Source organism: Hordeum vulgare, chromosome 2H (assembly GCF_904849725.1).
Source record: "Hordeum vulgare subsp. vulgare chromosome 2H, MorexV3_pseudomolecules_assembly, whole genome shotgun sequence".
NCBI classification, from domain to species: domain Eukaryota; kingdom Viridiplantae; phylum Streptophyta; class Magnoliopsida; order Poales; family Poaceae; genus Hordeum; species Hordeum vulgare.
The window spans coordinates 366,279,406-366,300,426 of NC_058519.1; positions in this window are offsets into that span (position 1 = coordinate 366,279,406).

The window sequence follows — 21,021 nt, forward strand, 5'->3', positions numbered from 1 at the left end:
CAGATTTTTCTAAGGCAGAGAAGTATTTTCCATGTAGGAATACCATTTCTGGCCTCAGAAATGGACATGCAATTAAATTAGGAAAATAACTCTAAAAATAATTATTTTGTGGTTTTGGAATACTAAAATAAGTTAAAATCAGATCAACAACTTTGGGTAGAAACCAACCTTGCCATCAAGGGCAAATAGTGCAACTCAAAGTAGGGTTTTACCCTGATCAGAGACAAGAAGAAGGTTTTGAAAAATAATTCAATATTGTGAAATGGGGGTTTTATCGTCACATGGTCAAACACACAAGCATACAATGACAACCATGGCACTCATAACATTAGTTTTGAAAAAGTTTTAACAAGTTCAGATTTTTGCATTACAAAGAAGTGGTGGTAAAAATAGGGTGTGAGAGATTGAAAACAAGAAGCTTCTGATAGATCTTCAACACTCCGGCTAGAACATGGATGGATGAATAACAAGAGAGGCTTGAATAAGAATTTCCAACATGGGAAAGAATTTAAAGGATGAAAAGGTTATGATGAACACCTATAACTTGAATTGAATCCACCAGAGAGATACCAAGAATGAATAAAGATGAACATGAAGCTCCTGAGAATATTCACAAAGAATCACCGGATACAACACAGAAGAAGAAATAGCGGAAGCAACAATAAATTGAAATGGACTTGGATGATAACTGAAACATTGAACAAAAAGGGAGGGAGGGCGGGGAAAAACAAAGAGAAGTTGGGGCGCATGAGAGGAACTACGGAAAGAAATGAGAGTTTGATTTTGCAAATTGGGAAGGATTGAATTCACTTGAAGAGAAGCACACGAGTTGAAAAAGAATTGACATGACGACTCTAGTTGAAAAGAATTGAAAATAAAACTTGATTGAGCAAAAGAATCAACATTCCCATAAAAATATGAGAACACCCCTTGGAAAGATATGAATTCACCACTTGACATTGAAGCAACTCGAATCACCATACTCCAACAAAACAAAATATGAGGCTTACAACACAAGCCGAAATAAATTCATGACAGAGATTTCGCTCGATATTTTTGTGGATAGGATCGCACAGGATCGATCCTATAGTAGGCATCATGTACAAGATAGTGCACATGACATACAAAGCATCCCCGAGTCGTAGCAAGCTACAAGGACTCTTTAAGACACAACGAGAACCGATGTAAGACGATTGTGAACAAACGAATCCACTAGATGTCGAACCCCAACCTCACATCATGCATCTATTGGAACATTGTCCTATAAGTAACTACTTGAATTCCCACCTAAGAACTTCCGTAATTTTCTGGTCATGCAATCGGGTCCACGGATACAAGGAGTAAAATCCATCACTCAACTCCTAGCAATAACACTACCCATCTAGTGTATCACATTCATCAACACATAACCAGAGATCTCGGAAACTCATCTATCTCAGACCTCGTAATCACAATGATACTAAGTATGGCAGTACCCCCCAACTCTCTGCACCAGTACTGGGAATGTCGGGGTTATCTCGCCACTACCAGTATTGAAGCAGTTTCAAAATCCTCCATCCTGAGATACTAAGAAATCTGAATGATAACGACGTGCTCAAGAATCCCTTGGAGCTCAAATCCTCGGAATAAAATCAGCAAAACAGGAGGCACCAAGTCAGAAATCCATCACATCGGCATCATGTAGATTCCAAAAATGTTTTTCACTGGACTCGACTCGACCAAGTTCGATCAATCAAGGGGGATCCTAGGTTGGTACTGCTGTGATACCAACTTGTAACACCCAAGATGCGGTCCTATCCTTATTTTGGCGTTAGGGCCTCGACAGGGATAGAAATGCATCTCGTCGTTTCGCAAGAATGGATATCGTTACAAGTACATGTACGAAAAAGATGAGTATAAAGAGTTGGCTTACACTCGCCACAAGCTACATCAAAGTCACATCAGTACAATACATACAATCATCATGAAGAACATCTGGGTCCGACTACAGACGAAAACAAATGATAAAACAACGACGTCCATCCTTGCTATTCCAGGCTGCCAGCCTGGAACCCATACTAGACCGACGACGGCGAAGAAGAAGAAACTCCAAGTGAAAAATCATCGCGCTCACGCCTTAATATCAGTTTTCTTGTACCTGAAATTGGTGTTGTAGTAATATGTGAGCGAAAGAGACTCAGTAATCTCATTTCCAATGGTATCAAGACTAGCAAATCTTAATGGGTGTGGTATGGTTAAGTGGTGAGGCCGCAGCAAGCGACTAAGCTTTTATCTTAGGTGGCTAACTTACAAGTACAAGAATTAAAGAGGGGGATGATCTACGCATAGCGGAAGTGAACTACTCAAGATCAATTGAATGATCCTGAACACCTACTTACGTCAGATATAACCCCACCGTGTCCTTGATCGGAGAAGGAGCTCACGAAAGAGACAGTCACGGTTAAGCACTCAGTTGGCATGTTTTAATTTAATTAACTTTAATTTATCTAGAAACGGATGTTAAACAATGTTTCCACGTTGCCACATAACCGCGGGCACGACTTTCCGAAATATTTAACCCTGTAGGGGTGCTCCAACTAGTCCATCACAAATTACCATAAGCAGCATAGAAAACCTCAACCACGAAACTCGTGATCTCCTCGGATTCCTTAATGGAAAACCTCAACTCTGAGAAGACCCAAAGTCTCAACGGAATCCCAATTCACAAGATATGTCATCAATGGTAATACTAATCCAGCAAGGCCGTCCGACGTGTTGACAAACCCGATAGGAGCCGCGTATCTCGTTCTCAAGACATGACTGGATGGGACTAGCTAGGAGTAAAACCAAACCTCTAGTTTCCTCGCGGTGGCCCCACGGGCAGCCCGTTTTGGACCAACATTCATGAGGAGCACTGCCCCGGGGGTTGATTAAGTTTCCTCGGGTTAATTACTCCCTATGTGGTTCATTAGTTATTAGGCAAATGGAGTACCAAAGTTGGGCCTTGCCAGACTAGTCTTAAACTAAAAAGAATTATCAAGGGGGTCCCCATAACAACCCCGATCGTGTTAGGAGCGCTCAATTATGGAACATAACACCGGTAGCCGAAACTAAGGTGGCAAAGGTGGAACAAAACACCAGGCTTGAAAGCCGAGCCTTCCACCTTTTACCAAGTATGTATGTGCATGAATTTAAATAGCAATTAATACGGTGATATAACAAGGAACCCATGTTTTCACATGGAAGCAACTGCCCGTGCAACTAGCAAAGCTAACACATGGTTAAGCAAGCGGTAACATAGCCAATCAGTGGTTTGCTAGGTTGTGAGAAGATTGAAGGTTTCATGGCAATGGTTAGAGGCTGACATATAACAAGTGGTAGGCAACGAGACATAACGAAAGAAGCGAGACAACTAGCATCACATTAATAGTAATGATATCTAGGGAATTGTTCATCTTGCCTGAGATCCCGTTTGGAAGAAGAACGAATCCGTGTAGCAGATGAACCGACGTAGTCAAACGGATCCTCACACTCCGACACACTTGTAGAACTCTATCGAGGAAGAAAACCTAAACAACAATCAACACACAATATTCACCACGGCACATGCACGATAGGATGCACATCCTATTATGATGGATGACTGATTTTAAATATGCAAGGCATGGCATGGCAATTCACGCAATCAAACACTACACATTAAGTGAAGATCAATATGCAAGGAGTTGCATACTGATGGAACTCCACATTTAATTATTTAGTTCCCTCTTGTTTATTAACACGATAATATTAAAATCTTGTTAACATGGCAAGGGGCGATGCACAAATTAATCTACCTATCTAGGCATTTTAAATGAGGCCGGAAATGACATATAGCATCTCCGAAATGACCCCACACGTTACATTCTAATTCTGTCCAGATTTTTCCTAAGCATATTTTATGTCTATAAAACAACAAAAAAAACTGGTTCACGTGATTCTACTCGTCGTTCTAGTCCATTTACATATATGGCGCATCTCCAACAAAGTTACGGTTAATTAACTACGACCTAAACCGTTTCTAACACGTCAACATGCAAACCGATGCAAACATCACACTAAACAGCTTTATATATACATGAGAGTTGCAAAATATTAATCTACCCGAAATTCTACACGTTTTACATTTCTAACTTATTCTGATCCGACGCACGGTTTAAAATCTACGGGCGTTTGAAAATCATGCTCTTTTGTGAAAACAAATCACCGGTTTTTAGGAGAATTGTACTCTGGCCGAATCTAGCTATATTGGGCCTAACAGAGGGTGGCGCAGCAAGCTAAAACGTGCACATGGGAGGGATTTAGCGGGCGGCTCTCACCAGGGTGGGTTGCGGCCCAATGCGGTGGCGAGCTGGGCCTCTAGATACTGGGGGGGAGACCGGCCTGGGCCGGTGTGGGTAGTAGCGGATATGCCGGCACCACGTGGCCCACGCGGCGAACAAGCGAGCGGGAAGGTTTTGGCCCACGCGAGAGTTCTCCCCATCACCTCGTCTCCCACCTGGAGAACGAGCAACGCGATAGAACAGCGACGGACTGAGCATGGCGCAATTTTGCTTGGCGGCGGGCAACAACGGCTCGCCGACGACGGGTATCATTGGATCTGACCGGGGTGACGCCATTCCCGGCGGTGGAGGGTCTCGACAACACCGGGTCTAGGAGGTCAGCACGAAAACTCCTGGAGAGGGGCACCATGGGAGGCTCGGGGCTGCTGCCTAGATGCGAGGAGCGAGCGCTACGGGGATGGGGTGGCACGTGGCTATGGCTGCCGGCAGGAGGCGAGGGTTGGGCGCAGCTCCTCGGGGGCTTGAGGCGACAACACCGGTGCTGGAGTGGCGGCGAGGAGCTGCGACGGAATCAGGCAGCCCTCCGGCGGAGGCATGGGTAACACGACCGGCTCAGACTCAGGCGAGGGAGGTTGTGGCATGCTCCGGCATAGCATGTTCTGTCGGGCAGACGACCGACGAGGCGGGGCACAAGGGCGGAGCAGGGAGCTCACCTCCTCCGGTCCAGATCGAGGCAGCGGTGGCTCGAGCGCTGGCTGGCTGGATGCATGGATTAGGGGATGCACCGGGTTGGTCAGGAACGCAAAACAAAGGGTGGTGGAGGCACGGGTTCAAGACCAGATCTGGGAGGATCCCTAGGCGGGACAGAGGGGTGACTGCGCTATGGCTAAGGGTAGGCTAGGGCTAGGTTTTGTCTAAATTGGGCTTAGAGTAGACTACATATAGCCATAGGGTTAGCCTTAGGGGCATCTGGACACTCCGATTTAGATCGTGTGGTGGAGATAAATAGGTTAGGAAGTCCACTGGACAAACCGAAGACGGTTTGCGGTAAAACATGGTTGATCCGGATCCAACGATCAGGACCGCCCGGTTCTGGTCCGGGGGATGATACGTCTCCAACGTATCTATAAGTTTTGATGGTTCCATGCTATTATCTTGTCAACTTTGGATGTCTTGTATGCATTTTATATATTTTTTGGACTAACCTATTAACTCAGTGCCAAGTTCCAGTTCCTGTTTCTTCCGTGTTTTTGACCCTTTTCAGAGAAGATATTAAACGGAGTCCAAACAGAATAAAATCTTCGGAATGATTTTTTCCGGAACAAAAGATACGCAGGGAACTTGAGAACCAATGCAAAGGGTCCCGAGGGAGGCCACAAGCCCCCTAGCCGCGGCCTGGGGGGGTGCCTACCAGGCTTGTGCCCCCCCCCCCCGTGGCTCCTTTGCCCTACCTCTTTCTCCTGTAAATTCCCTAAAAATCTGAAACCACGGGAGAGAGCCATGAAAATACTTTTCCGCCGCCGCAAGCTTCTGTCTCCGCAAGGTCCCATCTGGGGCACGTTCTTGTGCCCTGCCGGAGGGGGATTCGAACACGGAGGGCTTCTTCATCAACACCATTGCCTCTCCGATGATGTGTGAGTAGTTCACCACATACCTTCGGGTCCATAGCTAGTAGCTAGATGGCTTATTCTCTCTCTTGGATCTTCAATACAAAGTTCTCCATGATCTTCATGGAGATCTATCTGATGTAATCTTCTTTTGCGGTGGGTTTGTCGAGATCCGATGAATTGTGGATTTATGATCAGATTATCTATGAATATTATTTGAGTATCCTCTGATCTCTTATATGCATGATTTCGTATCCTTGTAATTCTCTTCGAGTTGTGGGTTTCGTTTGGCCAACTTGATCTATAACTTGCAAGGGGAGAAGTGCTTGGTTTTCGGTTCATACCATCCGGTGTCCTCACCCAGTGACAGAAGGGGTAGCGAGGCACGCATCGTGTTGTTGCCATCAATGGTAAAAAGATGGGGTTTATATCTATTGCATGAATTTATCCCTCTACATCATGTCATCTTGCTTAAGGCGTTATTCTGTTTGTTATGAACTCAATACACTAGATGCATGCTGGATAGCGGTCGATGTGTGGAGTAATAGTAGTAGATGTAGACAGTATCGGTCTACTTGTCTCGGACGTGATGCCTATATGTATGATCATTGCCTTAGATATCATCATGACTTTGCGCTGTTCTATCAATTGCTCGACAGTAATCCGTTCACCCAACGTAATATTTTCTATCATGAGAGAAGCCTCTAGTGAACACTATGGCCCCGGGTCTACTTCACTTCACCAGCTCTACACTTTCACTTTGTTGCACTTTCCGCCTTCAGATCTCACCTTGCAATCAATCGTGAAGGGATTGACAACCCCTTTATAGCGTTGGGTGCAAGTTTGTTTGTTTTTAGGCAGGTACTTTGGAGACTTGCCTTGATACTCCTACTGGATTGATACCTTGGTTCTCAAACTGAGGGAAATACTTACTGCTACTGTGCTGCATCACCCTTTCCTCTTCAAGGGGAAAACCAACGCAAGCTCAAGAGGTAGCAGGGGACGATCTGGACTAGGTTGCGAGCAGGTCGGTTCATTGTGCAGAGGGGCTAGGCGGAGATGAGAGGGAAAACGGGCAACCCGGTGACAGATTTTTATAAACCGAAAACGTCCAACGAAATGACCGTCTATAGTGCCGCTATAGGTTTAACGGTTCGGGTAGCAAACGAACTCAGATTGCGACGAAAATTGACAGGCGGCCTACCTACACTATATTAAGTCCGCACGCCATGTTTCAAACCAATCCAAGAATGTTTTACACACACTTTTGAAAAAAATATTTTAACGGTGTCGCGGTTGCGTGCGTGTGTGGTTGTTCTCAAAACAGTCAGCGACAAAAAACGGAGAGAACTGGCAACTAATAACCGATGCAGTTATGAAAACTGGCGGCAATGGAGTGCCGATGCAATGTAGATGATGCGCATGATGCGATGATGAATGCGAGAAACAATCTAATCGCCCAACCAGAAGAGAATAAAAGGGTAATCTTCTGGGAGTCGGTCTCGGGCTGTCACACATCTGCCCTCACAAAATGATGAAAGTTGGTGCCCACCTTGGGGCCAGCGCACGGTGGTGTTAAGTTATTAGAGGGAGCTCTCCCAGGGAGCAAGGGATACACGATTGGTCAGATGACAAGAGCCATCATGGCAAGCTCTACATCAACGATTCGGGATTGGGCCCCGAGTCTGACTCAATCGAGTACGGTATTGGCCCCCCTTCGGTAAGATCCACATGTTTATCGGCAAGATTAGCGTGTCAGGACCCGAGTCGAACATCTGCACCGACATCGTCGAGCCGGCTCGGCACACCCAACACGACTGGTTTCAAGCATGCCAGAAGCATGTCTTTGTTGGCTTCACTTGGGGGTCGACCTTGCAGATAATTCTGTGACTAGAGGAGACACTCTCGTTTACTTTGATGGCGAGTCATGGGTTGGAGACACCGAGTTAATCTGCCCACTTTTTGATGGTAGACTTGGGGGCTACCATAATGGCGAGCTCGACCTGGTGTCCCTCGAGCCACCACGATAGGTTGCCGTTTACATGGAAGGGACCGCAGCGACTCACAATTCAATAGCGGCTAGAGCGACTAATGGTTCCGGCGTCTCGACACCAGCTCCAGGCACTGCCGGGTCGAGCAAAACACCGACTCAAGCCATGGATGACTTGATGGCAGAGATGACGAAGCTCCTGGACTCACTAGTGACCCCAGAAAATCACGGATAATGTAATACAGAGTTAACTATACTTCATGCATAGATGACCAAGATTCAAGAGGAGATCGATGCCGAGAACACTCGCATCATGGATATACATGCTCACATCCACAGTGAGGCAGAAATCTTAATGAGAGAAGCGTGGCAACTAGGTCTTCGTCAACACGCCTCGAAAGTCATTCACCCGAGGAGACACGAGAGCCACTTGCCACCTAACCTTGAGCCATCATGCTTATTCGACACTCCACTGTGCACGCCAGGAACTGGACAAAATCAACCCCGTTAACCGGCTCAACAGCGCTAGACGGTCCAGCCACCGCTGGCTCAGTCTCCGCCTCATCATTTTGATACGCTCGCGGGTCAGTTCTCCAATCCAATAGACAACATGCTGGCATTGACTCATAACCTCGAAGAACTCTCGATCACAAGAAACACTCTAATTGAAGTTGAATCCAGGAACACCATTGAGATGTTGAAGAATGCAATCACCCAACATGTGTAGTATTCTTATAGTCTATATTCGGTTCATTCTACTCCTTACGCAAGTCGCAGTAAGAGCCGCCATGACTCCCCAGCAGTTTCTAGCAGTGGTCGCATACAATAGCCTCAGAATTCCCCAACCCGACCTGTGGTTTCAGATGCCCAAGCAATTGTTGACGCAACTCGGTCTTTACGTGAAGCAGAAGCAACAACAGCAAGTCAGATGCCACCCTCCACACCCTAGCTAGTCTCATCAGGGGCGGGTCTAAGAAGCAGGACGATTGACATACCCTGCCTTGTGTCGGCTTTGTGCAACAAGCGTATGCCAAAGGATTTTAATGGTCCATGCAAAGTCCTGAACTACACGGCTGGTCTTGAGCCGGCTGCGTGGATTGAAAGCTATGAGACACTATGGATATGCTAGATGTGAGTGATGCAGTTTGTGCAAAGTACGTAACCATGAATTAGAAGGGCCGGCTCGTACATGGTATAAAAACTTCCCCCCCCAATTCAATAAATACGTGGGTAGAGTTGAAGGAACGATTTATGAAAAAAAAATTCAAGGTACATGAAAATGCCCAATGACGATTGTTGATTTACATCATTGTATTCAACGAACGGATGAATCTACCCACCACTAGACTCGCCGGGTAGCAGATATCATTCACTCTTCGGACACTATGACACCTGCCCAGGCTGTCTTGATTTTGGAAAATAATTGCCACTTCCAACATTTTCTCTTGAAGCTTGGGCGCCTCAAGGGAAAGTTTCAAGATATGGGAGACCTCATGGATGTCCTTACTAGATACACCGAGTCAGATAGAACGAAAGACCCTAGTTTTGATGATGATAAATCTGGCAAAGGAAAGAGACACGGTAATAGTAAGAGTCATCAACAACACAACTCCAAACAAAATGAGAATCAAAACAATCAAGGAAATGGTGGAAAGCACAAGCATCTTGATAGAGGGTCAAATTTTGTTGCTAACACCAATACTAGTTTCGAGAATGAGCGTCGGAACAATAATTCTGGCAAAGCATACAATGGGAACAAGCCTCGCAACTATGAAGAAGCACTCAAAGCCCCTTGTCCAAAACATAGCTTCCAAGATAAGATGGCCACCCACTCGTGGGAAAATTGTTATATCATGCAGGAATTCTGCAACCAAGCGTATAAAAGTCACCATGGAGGTGGTAACGACGGAAATTCGGGTCATCCCGGTGACGGCGGGGCGGGTGCCGGATCATGTGGTGGTTTTGCAGGTCAAGGTTTCCAGGGCTCAGGCGGCTCTAGAGCCGGTTTCTAGAGTCATGACAACAACAACGGTTGTTATCAACATTCTGGGTAGGGAAATTACCACTAGAACGACAAAGCCGGTTTCTAGAGTAATCCAAAGCAGTTGAATGGCGGACGATATCATGTGTTTACCACCAGCACGTGTAGACGTGATTGCAAACTTTAGCATAGAGCCATCAATATGGTCGAGCCGGGTATTTCAGAATATTTAAACTGGGCTGAGTATCCAATCACTTGGAGTAGAGAGGACCGTCCTCCCCGAGGTGACAATCCAGGTGGTCTCGCTTTAGTGGTGGCATGTCAAGTAGGTGGTTATACACTCACGAAAGTACTCATGGACGGGGAAATCAGTATCAACATCTTGTATTATGACACATTTCGACGGGTGAATCTTTCCGAGAACAAGTTACAGTCTTCGACTATGGTTTTCCACATAATTGTGCCCATGAAGTCAACATATCCAATTGGATGAATTGCGCTCGACATTGCTTTTGTTACGGAATTTAACTACGAGTGCGAGTCTATGAATTGTGAGGTGGTCAAAATTAAGAGCCCTTATCATGACCTCTTTGGACGGCTGGCTTATGTATGCTTCATGTCACTACCTTGTTATGTCTATGTCAAGCTCAAGATGCGAGACCCAAAGGGAAAAATCACGATTGATAGAAAATGAAAAATTGCTCAAGAGTGTGAGCAAGGAGATACAACTTACGCCGAGTCAGCTTGTGCAGCAGAAGAGTTGAAGTTTTACACAAATAATATTGAACCGATGGATATGACCTCCCTCAAGAAGCCCACCACAGAGTCTGTGTAAGTGCATCTAGTGCCCCTTAGTGATTTTGGTGGTTTGAAGACTTATAGGTTAAGTATCTAATGTGTTTGTGAGTGTACACAGGATCTATAAGTCATTGAGGAGTTTGAGATGTTTGAAGAATATCGACCCCTAAAAATGTATGTCTTCAGTTGAAGAAATCGGTCTGAAGCTGAAGAAATGAATCGCGAGGAATCTGCGATGAAATTGATATTCCTCATGAAGATACTGATATTGAGAAGTCCGGTGTGTCCTGAAGAAAATCACTTTGAAGAATTTGAAGCATGAAGATTTACACTTTCTGTTTTATTTTCTTCGCATTTGAGTAATAGGAACACCGTACTGTTAAAGGGGGTCGAAGCTACACTTTGGAATGAATTTCCTCATGATGCTCAACCCAAGCCTAATCCTACCAAAAGCGTCAAGTGAGGAATACGAGTGACATGAGGACTCTCACATTTGAGGGTTCCGACCGTTTCGATAGCCACGCCAAGTCATTGGTCTTATCCACTCCAACAGCCATATTATTTAAGGGCATTAGTGTCAAATCCTGTCGGGATGCTCCCAGGCTATAAATAGCCACCCCCCACAACCACTAGCTGGTTGGCTGCTCCGTTAGAAACTGACACTTGTCATAAGAGCAACCCGATTCCTCAGAGCCTTCGAGAGTAATTCATCAGTGAGGAAATACCCCATACACCGAAACCACAAACCAAACCTAGTGATTGAGCATCACTGAAGAAGTTGTTCCTGTGTGGGGCTGAAGCCTTTTACCTTTGAGGACTGTGCATCCTCCAGACGGTTAGGCGTCATGGTCTAGAGCTTTCCAGCAGTCAATTGTGGATCGCCGGATGACCAAGTTTGTGAGGGTTTGGAAGTCTGCCCTGAAGACTTACCACGAGTGTTGGGCGAGGATTGTGTGTCCTTAGCTCAAGGAGAATACGGTAGGGACTGGGTGTCCCGGGACTGTGTGTCCTTTGGTTTCAATACCAAGCCGCTCCATACCAGATGTACGACTGTCACAACAGTTGGAACTGGGTCATCAACGACTATCTTCACTAAGAAACGAGTTCTAATTCCTCAACTCCTTACTTTCCTCGTATTATGTGTTGATGACTTTCACTGCGACTGTTTGAAGAATTTGCTGAAGAGTTTCTATGAATTTCCTCAACCCCAAATTCTTCACGTCAGTTAATCCTCATCTGTATTCTGCGTGCGTGCTCACAGTGCAATCTGTCTTCACATTCTTCACTCTGAAAAACTGCTGTTGTGAAACTTTGCACTTCTGATCCTTTACTGTTTCCGGTGTAAGTTAGTCATGAGTGAGGAATTTCCTCAAAAGGAATTTCCTCAGTGATGAAATTCTAAAAATCTCCTATTCACCCCCCTCTAGTCGATATAACGCACTTTCAATTGGTATCAGAGCAAGGTACTCCCTTGTTCTGTGTGATTTTGGTTTAACCACCTATAGTTTTAGTTATGTCGACTGCAGGCATGTTTAAGGTGACTGCAGCATGTCCTACCTACGAAGGAAAGAACTTTCCCTTCTGGAAGACCAAAATGCAAATGCATCTACAAGCTATTGATAATGATCTCTGGTATATTGTGGAACATGGCGTCCTCATCATCTCTGCCAGTGTCTCTGCTGCTGATGTGAAGAAATTCAAGCAACTCGATTCTCAAGCGAAGAACATCATCTGTGGCCATCTGAGCCCAGGCCTGTTTGGAAGAGTAAGTGCTTTGGGCTGTGCCACACTGATCTGGGAGAGACTGTGCAAGGTAAATGAAGGAGTATCAACCCAGCGTGACTCTCGTGTTGATATTCTTCGCAATCTCTTCAATCGATTCAAGAGACATGACAATGAAAGCTGACAAGACACCTTTGATTGCCTCAGTGACATATCAAATGAACTGGAAGCACTGGGAGCTCGAGACATCACTGATCACGAAGTTGTGAAGAAACTGCTGAGATCTTTGGATTCTTCATTTGATACTTTAGTTCTGATGATTCAAGAAAGACCAGACTACAAGATGCTTGATCCAGCTGATATACTTGAAAGGCTAAATACTCATGAATTCCAGCTAGAAGAAAAGAGAGATCTATATGGACCAAGCTATTCCAGACCACGTGCACTGAAGGCTAGAGCAATTTCCTCATCTGAAGACGCACACACAGATGACAGCATTGGTGACCCTGAAGAATTTGGACAGGAGCTTGCAATGCTCGTGAGGAAATTCCAGAGATTTACACGACGTGGCCAGTTCGGTAAATCTTCAAGAAGAGACATGAGGAAATCAGAATCTTCATCTGAGGACTACAAGAAACGAACCTGCCACAAGTGCAAGAAATCAGGTCATTACATTGCTGATTGTCCCCGTTGGGGAAAGGAATCAAAGAAGAAGAAATACAAGGATGACAGTTCTGATGACTCGAAGAAGAAGAAGAAATCTTCAAAATCCTCATCTTCAAAGCCCTCATCGCACAAGAAGACTAGTTTCAGAAAGGCTCGGGCACTTATTGGCAAGGAAATGGACTCCGAGGCAGAATCAGAGGAATGTGATGAAGAAGAGAGTTCTGATGAAGACTGAGAATCCGGACAGGCTAGTCTTTCACTGGCAACCACTTTCGTCAGCAAGTCAATCTTCAATCTTGAAGAAAATAATTGCACCATCCATACTGATGACTATGCTGATGACTTCGCTCCAACCTATTGCTTCATGGCAAAAGGTTCAAAGGTACCGAATAATGCCTCCTCCTCTGATTCAAGTGACTGTGAACGTGACGATTATAAGAAACCCAGTTACAGTAAACTTGCTATCATTGCCACTAAACAACAAACTGCCGTGGAAAAGCTTCAAAAACTGCTAGATAAAAGTGATGATCTGTTGAATGATGAAATGAACCTTACCCAAATCCTCACTGAAGATGTGAAAAGTCTTCAGTCTAGATTTGATAATTTTCAGGATCGTTATGATACACTCCTCACTGATCATGAATTTCTTCAAAGGAAGCTTGATCTTGAGAAGCTGAGGATGTCTCATGATGATCTTCGTATGGAAAATGATTCATTACTAGCTCAACAGATCAGCGCTGGTCAAGTTGAATTCATTCCTCCATGTCTTAAATGCATTGAACGTGAAACTGCTAATTCCTCACCAGAATCATCAAATGCTACTATTGCTACAAATTCTTCAACTTCACCTGTTGTGCCTATTTCCTCACTTGAGGAAAACACAAATGTTACTGATGAAAATTCAGGGTTGAAGGAATTGTATGTGACAGGCATATACAAAAGCCTCAAAGGACATCAAACCCTTTGTGATGTGCTCAAAAAGTAGATCTTGAACAGGAACCCGAGGAAAGAAGGAATTGCCTTTGAGAGGAAATTAAATGTTGATGGATCTTATTGGAAACCTGAGCAGTATCCCAAAACCTCATGGGTTGCTGCCACTGGGCCTCCTTTTGATCCATCTAATCTAACTGGCTTTTCATGCGAATTATCCTATTCCTCAGATGAGTCATTTGACTCCAACTATAAAATGTTCAAAAATCAATCTGGTGAAGTATTTGCTCGATATGTTGGAACTAACAGCAGGAATGGCCCTCCCCTCAGGAAAATCTGGGTTCCCAAAAGCTGTCTTGAAAATCTTCAAGTGAATGTCCTCATGACACCACCACTGAAGAATCTGATCCCCAGATCAAATTCCTCAGGAGGACCAAAGTCTTCAAGAGGATCAAAATCCTCAACTGGTCAAAACTATGCTCGTACCGATGCTAATGCGTCTAACATGCAGGGAAACTACAAGGAATATGAATATGAGCGTTACTCCTCAAATCATTATGTTCATAAATCCTCTAACCAGTTCTCTGCATATTCATATGAGTACTTTAACCCCCCTACTGTTAAGAGAAGTGCATTGGCTTCAATGCCACCGTTCTCATATGGTGCTCGCAGGATGATGAATGCTTTGCCACCCCTTCAGATGTGGGTGGTGAAGAAATCGAACTAATCACTTATGCAGGTCAGGTCTCCACATGAAAATCATCATCTGAAAAATTTGCTGGAGACCTGAGGAAATGCTTGATAGGACGCAAGCTAATGATTGATGAAATAGAAATATTTCACACGTCCTTATATTTTTGTTATGATGAAATTCTTGTCTGATGAAATCAATATCATATTCTTCAAATCTGAAGCATATGAGATGGTAAGCTGTACTAATTCATCTGTAGGATGACAAACCCAAGAATACTGAGTGGGTTCTTGATAGTGGTTGCACGCATCACATGACTGGTGATAAAGGCTTACTGATGAATATGGCACTAACTCCATCACCTCTGAAGCAAATCACATATGCTGACAAAGTTAAAAGCAAGGTATTGGGACTTGGCAAAGTGGCTATTTCCAAGGATAGGCATATGGACAAAGTGATGCTTGTTGAATCCCTTGGTTTTAACCTTGTGTCAGTCTCGATGCTTTGTGATCTTGATATGATTGTTATCTTTGGTAGATATAGATGTGTAGTCATCATGGAATCTGACAGATCTAAAGTCTTCGAAGGTGTAAGAAGAGGGGATTTGTACATTGTTGATTTCTCTACAGGTCCTCAACCAGCCACTTGCTTATTAGCAAAAACCTCAGAAGGATGGTTGTGGCACCGAAGACTAGGTCATGTAGGCATGAGGAATTTGCACATGCTCGCGAAGAAGAAGCATGTCATCGGCATCGAATCAGTAAAATTCCTCAAGGATCATCTCTGCGGTGCCTGTGAATCTGGGAAAATGACCAGATCCAAGCATCCCTCGAAGACTATCATGACCACTACCCGTCCATTCGAATTGCTTCACATGGATTTATTTGGACCTACTCACTATGCCACACTAACCAATGCAGCATATATATATGGTTTCGTCATAGTTGATGATTATTCCAGATATACTTGGGTGCATATCATAGTGTATAAAACTGAAGTGCAGGGAATCTTCAAACGATTTTCTTCAAGGGCCTCGACGAACTTTGGCATCAAGATCAAACATATCAGGAGTGATAATGGAACCGAGTTCAAAAACACTGGTCTTGATGATTATCTTGATGAACTTGGTATTACTCACGAATTATCTGCTCCTTATACTCCTCAGCAGAATGGTGTCGTCGAAAGGAAGAACATGACTCTGGTTGAAATAGCAAGAACTATGCTTGATGAATATCAGACTCCTCGTCGCTTTTGCCCTGAAGCAATCAACACTGCATGCCATATCATCAAGAGGGTATATCTTCACAAAGTCCTCAAGAAAACCTCATATGAACTCCTCACTAACAATAAACCCAATGTAAGTTATTTCAAAGTCTTCGGTGCAAAATGCTGGATTAGAGATCCTCACCATAACTCAAAATTTGCACCTAAGGCACATGAAGGTTTTATGCTCGGTTATGGAAAGGACTCGCACACTTACAGAGTCTTCAACAACTATCACAACAAAGTTATTGGGACTGGAGATGTGCGGTTCGATGAAACTAATGGCTTGCAAAGAGAGCAATTGCCTTCTGATCCAGATAAGTTGTCTCCTGAGGAAGCAATAAAGGTCAAGCCTACTGAAGACATTGTCCCCACTGAGGAAATTGGGGAAGAAACAATCCCCATCACTGATGAAAATCAAGAAGATGCTCCTGAGGAAATTCCACCAGAACCACTTCCTCATCCCAGACAAAATCCTCAACCAGCTCATCCGAGGATTGCAAATGAACTAATACTTGACAAAATCCTCAACGACATCAACGCACCAGGTCCTCTAAATTGCTCAAAAGCTTCACACTTAGTTAACTTTTGTGGGCATTTCTCCTTTGTATCCATCACAGAACCCTCAAAAGTTGCTGAGGCTTTTCTGGAACCGGAATGGATCCAAGCTATGCAAGACGAACTTCTTCAATTCAAGCTGAATGACGTATGGGAGCTCGTCAAACGACCAGATCCTCGCAAGCACAACATCATCGGCACCAAGTGGATTTTCCGAAACAAGCAAGATGAGGACGGTCAAGTGGTGAGGAACAAGGCACGACTTGTAGCCCAAGGCTACACCCAGGTTGAAGGAATAGATTTCGATGAAACTTTTGGACCTCTTGCTAGACTTGAAGCTATTCGAATACTACTTGCTTATGCTAATCATCATAACATCATCTTATATCAAATGGATGTGAAAAGTGCATTCCTCAATGGTAAGCTTGAGGAAGAAGTATATGTTGCTCAGCCCCTAGGTTTTGAGGATCCAAAGAATCCAGACAAACTCTTCAGACTCAAAAAGGCTCTTTATGGTCTCAAGCAAGCCCCTCGGGCATGGTATGATACATTGAAGGAATTCCTCATGAAGAAAGGCTTCAAACCTGGTTCACTCGATCCAACTCTTTTCACTAAATCCTATGATAATGAGCTATTTGTGTGCCAAATATATGTCGATGATATCATATTTGGCTGTACTGACAAACGATAGAGTGATGAATTTGCCTACATGATGAGTGAAGAATATCATATGTCCATGATGGAGGAGCTGAAATTCTTCTTGGGTCTTCAAATTCGTCAACAAAGCAATGGAATCTTCATATCACAGGATAAATACCTCCAGGATGTTCTGAGGAAATTCGACATGCATGAATGCAAAGGTGCCAAGACTCCGATGCCTACCAACGGCCACCTCGGCACTGATGAAAATGGTACAGATTTCGATCAGCAGGTATATCGTTCTATGATTGGTTCTTTATTGTATCTATGTGCATCCAGGCCAGATATAATGCTTAGTGTTTGCATGTGTGCACGTTTTCAAGCAAAACCGAAGGAATCACACCATAAGGGTGTGAAACATATTCTTCGATACTTAGCTCACACACCAACACTAGGATTATGGTATCCCAAGGGCTCAAATCTTCATCTGGTAGGGTATTCTGATTCTGACTATGCTGGTGACCGTGTGGATCGCAAGTCAACTTCTGGCACATGCCATTTCCTCGGAAGATCACTAGTTTACTGGTCCTCAAAGAAGAAAAACTGCGTATCACTCTCCACTGCCGAAGCTGAGTACATTGCTGCTGGTTCTTGCTGTGCTCAATTACTATGGATGAAGCAAACCCTCAAGGACTACGGCATCAATATGAAGAATGTGCCTCTCTACTGTGACAATGAGAGTGCTATCAAGATTGCTTACAACCCAGTACAACACTCGAAGAGCAAGCACATCCAGATTCGTCATCATTTTCTTCGGGACCATGTCCTTAAGGGCAATATCCTCATCGACCATGTGAAGACTGATGATCAACTGGCAGATATCTTCACTAAGCCCTTGGACGAGAAAAGGTTTTGCAAGTTGCGGTGTGAGCTAAATATCTTAGAATCTTCAAATGTTTTGTAAAAACATGCACACATCCTAACACTTATGCAAAATTGATGACTTAGATGTGCAACACATGATGAATCGATTTTCTTCAACTCATGAAGAATGTCACTCTGAGTGTGAAGAAATCAACGAAGAAATTGATTCTCAGGGCCCTACGACAATTGTACGCGGCGTCTGTAATCAACATTCTTATATGGTGGGTCACGCCACCGCCCAATGTGAGATTCCTCAAGTTGATTTTCTTCAAATGTTATATTTCCTCAAAATGTGTTTTTCTTCAAAACAACTATTCTCCATTGTGATGATTTATCACAAAATCTTCAAAAACACTTGATGACTTTCATTTGACTAGATAGACTGTGATTTCAAGTCCTCAACATCATTCACTTATAGCTATTTCTTCAAGTTGACATTTCTGCTAAGTGATGTGATCGGACGCTACTTTCCCTCTATGCTATACTCATCCAGTCTATTCAATTCTTCATATGCGTTCTACTTGAAACTTTGTTCAAAATCCTCACTGCGTCCTTGTCAGTTGATGATTTTGTAATGAAAATCCTCAAATATTCAAAAGTTGTTTCTTTAATACAAGTAACTGTACCCCACTTCCCACGATCGGATAACCATGATCTCCACTATCTCCACCGCAGTGTTCGGGAGCTACACGTCTCCTGCGGAGACGTAGAGGCAGGGGCTGTTTGGTCCGAAATTTTCGCGCCAACAATAACTGTTTGGATATAAATATGCCCTTATCCCCCTCGGCATACTCTTCTTCGCTCCATCGCTCTCCTGCCACAGCAAACACCACCGAACCCTAGCGCCATCGCTGGTAGTCGCGTCACCGGTGAGGAAGAGCTTCACTGCCTCGACTTCTCCATCGCCGGAATCACGCCGGAGTCGGACCATCTTCGTCCGCCGCCGCCGTAGACGTCCTCTGTCGCCGGGTTAGGGTGCATTGGACACGCGACCGAAGAGCTTCTTCACACACACCTTTCCGTGTTCTTCGTGCGCACCTTCCAGGGTAAATAAATCCCATTTTTACCACAAATTAGATCTAAAATTTTACATCTTCTATGTGAAATCTGTTTTTCCTCAAGAAACGATAAGCACTTGATTCCTCAAACACTGCCTATCACCACATCATTGATGAACTATGCTAAGCATCTAAGATTTTCACGAGATTCCTCAATTGTGCAAATTTTTGGATCTGTACAACTATGGAACCCAAGAACAATATGCTTAGGCAAATTCCTCAACCACTGGTTATATTCCTCAACTGTCAAACTTTTTCATTTTCTTCAAATCTGAGAACGCATATGACCTCTCCAAATTCCTCGCAACTATACTCTGTTCACAGGTACACACATGTCAGCTGATGAATCTCTCGGTTCTCATCACATTAACTCATTTGCAGCGTTTCTGGAAGAAAATCTTCAAGTCTCATCAGAATCATCAAGAATTCAATCTCATCAGCAAAATCGTCAGCTGAAGAAAATGGAGGATGACAGAAAACAGAAGGGAGGAAAGAAACTTGAGCAAAACACAGCTATGGATATCCCTGAGGATATTTACTTGGACTATTCCACGCCTGATGAAAATGAGACAATGGCCAAGAGAAAGATACGGCTGCAGAAGATAGAACGCCGATGGGCGAAGGAATGGAAGGAATACAGGTTTGTGACTCCCAAGTATGCGAAGAAATTCGCTCTGAAGCCCCCTGGTAGATGGGCCCCACTTGAGGATCATCAAATAGCACATCCCTCAAGCCTCATGACCATTGATGACTATCCAGATGAGAAGGAAAAGCATCTGGCTAAGCTCAAGAAGCAGGCAGAAACTGCAGTGAGGAAATTCAATGAATCCTCAGCTGCTGCCTCAGCTGCTGCTACTTCCTCTGCCGCTGAGACCTGTGGCTTAGAAATTCCTCAAATCCAGTCTGTACCGTCAAAACCAAGGGCTCCAAAGCCTCAAAAGAAGTCTGCTCAGGCTTCAGTCACAGAACCCTCAGCACCAAAACCTTCAACTCCAAAACCATCAGCGCCAAAGCCCTCAGTACCAATCTCCTCAGCTGCAAAATCCTCAGCACCACCACCAAAGCCTCAAGAGAAACCAGTACAGAAGCAAGTCATAAAGCCTATGAACGCCAGCTCCAGCTCCTCACTCCCAGCTGCAACCAGCTCGGAGACAAAGTCTTCACGGACGTTAGTCCTCAGTTTGTCCCTTTTTGTCACTTGATGAAAAAGGGGGAGAAACTTGAGAGTTAGTCTTCAAGCGGGATATTTTTGGGGCTTATGAACTATATTTAATTTACAAACTCTTGGCTCTTCTGAAGTTTTTATGTAATGAGTTGTAACTTAAGCCCGATGGTACTCTAACGCTTTTGAACGTTTTTCTTCGCATGCTTATTCCTCAAGTTTTAATGCACGCATGCTGGAATTCGTCAGATACCATTTGTCATCATGCATTTTCATTTTCTTCATATGATATGTTATATGTATGCATGATTTACAAGACTCAGGGGGAGATCTCCATGACATAAATCATCAATGTGCATTTGTTGTCCAAAGCAAAATCCTCAAGATATGCACATCTTCAAGGGGAGTCTCTCTGAATCTTGATTTCAAATTCCTCAAGTGACTATTTACACTTCATATTTTTTATCCCTGTTGAAGACTTAACCTAATTGTCATCAACCACCAAAAAGGGGGAGATTGTAAGTGCATCTAGTGCCCCTTAGTGATTTTGGTGGTTTGAAGACTTATAGGTTAAGTATCTAATGTGTTTGTGAGTGTACACAGGATCTATAAGTCATTGAGGAGTTTGAGATATTTGAATAATATCGACCCCTAAAAATGTATGTCTTCAGTTGAAGAAATCGGTCTGAAGCTGAAGAAATGAATCGCGAGGAATATGCGATGAAATTGAT